Source organism: Eumetopias jubatus, unplaced genomic scaffold (assembly GCF_037043125.1).
Source record: "Eumetopias jubatus isolate StellerSeaLion01/CBP00866 unplaced genomic scaffold, mEumJub1_p1.0 scaffold_6, whole genome shotgun sequence".
Classification (NCBI taxonomy): domain Eukaryota; kingdom Metazoa; phylum Chordata; class Mammalia; order Carnivora; family Otariidae; genus Eumetopias; species Eumetopias jubatus.
Window position 1 is genome coordinate 147,903,035 of NW_028274812.1, and position 3,663 is coordinate 147,906,697.

The window sequence follows — 3,663 nt, forward strand, 5'->3', positions numbered from 1 at the left end:
GCTCATTAATTAAGGCTTGTGCATTTTACTTTAAAACTCAGTTTACACAACAAGAAAAGAAGAGCAGGGAAAGAAGGATGTCCTTGAAAACCTCCCCGCCTCCAGGACATACTGTCTCTTCATTACTGCTTTTCACAGTGTGGTCTCCACACTGGTGCCTAACAACTGGTTTTATCCATCTGTAGCCTTTGAAAGTCTTACAACAATTCGACAGTGCCGGGACTTTAGACTCCTTTGGTTAAATAACGTAGAAACACTTTCAGGGGTTTTCAGAATTTCAGGAACAATTTTCTCTGGAACCAGGAAATGGCAACCACGAGGGACCCACCGTCTGGGTGAATTTTAATGAAACCCTGGGTTTGTCTGGACAGGTTCTCAAGTCCCCATCTCCAGGGGAGGCTTTTTTACCTTTAGCCCAAATTTGGTAGGGGGGTAAATTTGGATGTGAGGTTTTGGATGATTTTCTCCAAAACTATTTTGATTCTTTTCCAGATTCTTCCTCCCCATCACAGGAAACAGCATTCATCTACTGAGGGTCTGCCCCCAGCCGCACACCACGCCCCAACCAGGCGGAGCCTCTGACCGTGCGGGGAAGAGCTGAACTGGGAGGAAGGAAATTAGAAAGTGAGCTGGAAAATGTCAGTGCAGAGATTCAGGTGGGCGATAAGGATCCTGGGGGTGCGCTGGGCTGCAGTGGAGTCTTCAGGTGCGCACGGTGGTGCAGGGAGAGAGGAATGGGAGGAGGACAAGGGTAACATCCTCGGAAGGAACAGAATCTGCGGGCAGCTGAGGCTGGCGAAGCTGCGCTCGGATCTCTCCGCGTATTCCTGCAGGTGTGAGGCCAGAGAAGCGCTCCTTTTCTCTCCAGGGAGGCGGGCTGGTACCACCAGAGGATCTGGCCCATCTTGCCCGGGACTGTGGTGGCTTCGGAGCCTCACGATTCTCGGCTGCCGGGTGGACAGGCTGCGCGCTCTGGGGACGCGTGAAGCTCGTTTGCAGCTCCCGAGCTGCGGGGACTGCGCGGTTTCTGCGCGTGGACGCGGTGTGGGAGCAGGTCCGGAGCAGAGCAGGATTGGGGCGGTGGAGCTCAGGCGAGATGCTGCAAGCGCCGTATTTGAGGAGGTTTTACCTGAAATGCAAAAGAGAAGAAAGTTCTCATTTGTTTGCCCTGCTTATTTCTAACTCCTAGAAAGAAGCTCATTGAAACCCACCTGTCTCCGGAAGAAACAGTTCCGGGCATTTGCGAGGCGCTCCTTTCCTTCTCCCAACCTGCTCCTGCCTCAGCAGAAGCCCGGCTCGCCCAACAGTCGGTGACAGCCCGGGGCAGCCCCCTCCTCGGGCCCCGCAGAGTAGTGCAGACGCAGTCCGGCGGAGTCAGGAGGATGGTTTGTGAGCTCCGGGAGCACAGGGAGGGAAGAGGGGGCGCGTTATGGAAGATCCCCAGGTTTCTTGGCTTCTCTAGATGGAGAGGAGGCTGCTTTTCTCCTGTCTGGATGTTTAGTACCTTGATTGCTTCTTTCCTTTGGTGACTGAAAATAAGATTAGATTTGTAAAAGCAAGATGGTGTTAAGATGCCTGCATTGTGCCCTGTGGATTTTTGCTGAGGCATTGTGATATCAGAATCCGAACTGCAAAGAACTCTGATCTGGAGACAGATTGCTCTGAAGTTTGGAAAGAAGGTGTTCCTGGAAAATCAGTGGATTGAACTTGAAAAGATCTATGGTGTTGAGGAGGGCAAGGGCTCAAGATGAGTCATCCCCTGGACTGATGTTGGACTCGGCGTTCAGAGTGCTTGCCATTTCAGACTAGAGGCACCCATAGAACACCCAGAAAAGTATGTTTCTCTCGACCTGATTTCAGTCGAGGTGACTGCTGTCTTTTCTGTGAGTAAGCTCCAGAGCTGAGGGTCTCTGATAGAAAAGGCGCATTAAGTCATCCACCACCGGCAGTGAAATCTAGTGAAGTATTTCAGTGAAAGCTTCTAAGCCCTCTGCAAGCTGGGTTAGAAAGAGATAGAATAATAATAAGAATAAACCATAAGAGAATGGAAGTGTTTAACCTGATCCAGGATCAGATGACTTGTCCATTAGGCCACACAGACCTACATTTCCAGATGCTTTCAGATTCCGCACAACTGGAAATTGTGCGGTTGGGAGAACTGCTTGCTACTGTTGGAGGCAGTTAGTGAGGCTCTAACCGGATGCCCGGAGGCCAGCAAGGAGGAGGCCGTGGCCCGCTGTGGGGAAGGTCAGAGGCCTGTCCTGGCAGCATCCACGAGAGGCCGGATCCCACCAGACAGGCCCATGATGGAGGCACCACAACTGGAAACCCCTGGTCAAATAAGGAAGAAAACCACCAAAACCCCAACTAATGAATATTCCACACCCTCGTGAACACCTGTCAGTAAAAGATAGAAGCCCAACCCCAGGGTGCACAGCCCTCTCTCCTTTGAGCTGCTGGCTCTCACATCTTGAGATGGTACTTTCACTTTTATAAACCTTCCTGCTCATGTCGCTCATCCACCGTGTTGTGTCCACCCTTGGATTCTTCACCATGAGACCAAGAACCATAAGACCAAGAGCCTTTGGCAACATCTTTTCAGTGGGCGGGGTCAGGGTCTCCGGGCCTGAGGTCTCCGGCTCACCTAACAATGCTGCTGGATTCTGCAGCCTACTGGCGGAGGCCCACATGCTCGTGACGCCGAGAGTGCTTGTACAGATTGGGTGAATAGCAGGATTAACAGAGAACTTCAGCAAAGGAGCAAAACTACCCCCTGTGTCCCGGGGAAGTGAAGAAAGAACAGTGGCAGCCAAGACAACCTAAGTTTGACAAGCTGTTTGGGGCAGCAGGGGATGTTAGAAGTGCAGGTGGAGAAGGGAAACCAAAACTGGAGGTGCTGGGGATTGAACCCAGGGCCTCATGCATGCTAAGCATGCGCTCTACCACTGAGCTACACCCCCTTGCTCTTGCTTGGGCTTTGAAGACTTTTGATGACCCTCTTGTGACTACAGCTGTCTGAGTCTCAGGACTAAGCAAAACAGAACCAGTTTACGTTCAGTTCCGTTATTTCTAAAATCCCGACAGTACGTCCTGTCTGAGGCACGGCTACTCTGGGAGAAAGGTACCTCAGTGGCAGAGAAAGGCACCGCTCCTCATTCGTGGTCAGCTCACGGTCAGCCCTCCTCAGAGTCGGCTTCCCACCCGATGGGACTGCCTGGACCACGCTTCCTTCCCAGCACTGTGTGCCTCCCCGGAGAACAGCCTCTTGAAATTTTTCTGAGCATCACTTTTAGTATTCTTTTAACTCTTGGATACATCAATGCTTTACACAGTAAAAAAGTTAGATTGACCCAAGTGTTTGTACAGATACTCTAAAACTGAATATAAACAGAAACAAATCGAACATAACATAACTACATTGAAAAGGAAAAGAACAGATCCAAGTAAAGGTTTTACACAGTGCTTTGTCTTAATTGTAAAGCCAGGGAAAAATAGGCGAACATCTTAATCTCTACATAGCAGGGTTTTGTGTTTTGTTTTGTTTTTGGTGTTTAAGGGTATAGCAATTCTGATATTTTGTGTGAATTTATTTTCATTTGTGTGTATCTGTGTGAATTTATTTTTGTGTGATTGAAAAAATGAATACATATTTGGTGTTGGAAA

The 3,663-nt window shown here is 49.8% G+C and overlaps 1 non-coding gene across 1 annotated transcript; it reads right to left on the reverse strand.

The window, feature by feature from the left end:
- Nucleotides 1-2,888: 2,888 nt before the first annotated feature.
- Nucleotides 2,889-2,960, reverse strand: TRNAA-AGC (transfer RNA alanine (anticodon AGC)). Its single transcript has one exon. It is a non-coding gene; the product is annotated as a tRNA-Ala (tRNA).
- Nucleotides 2,961-3,663: the final 703 nt, after the last annotated feature.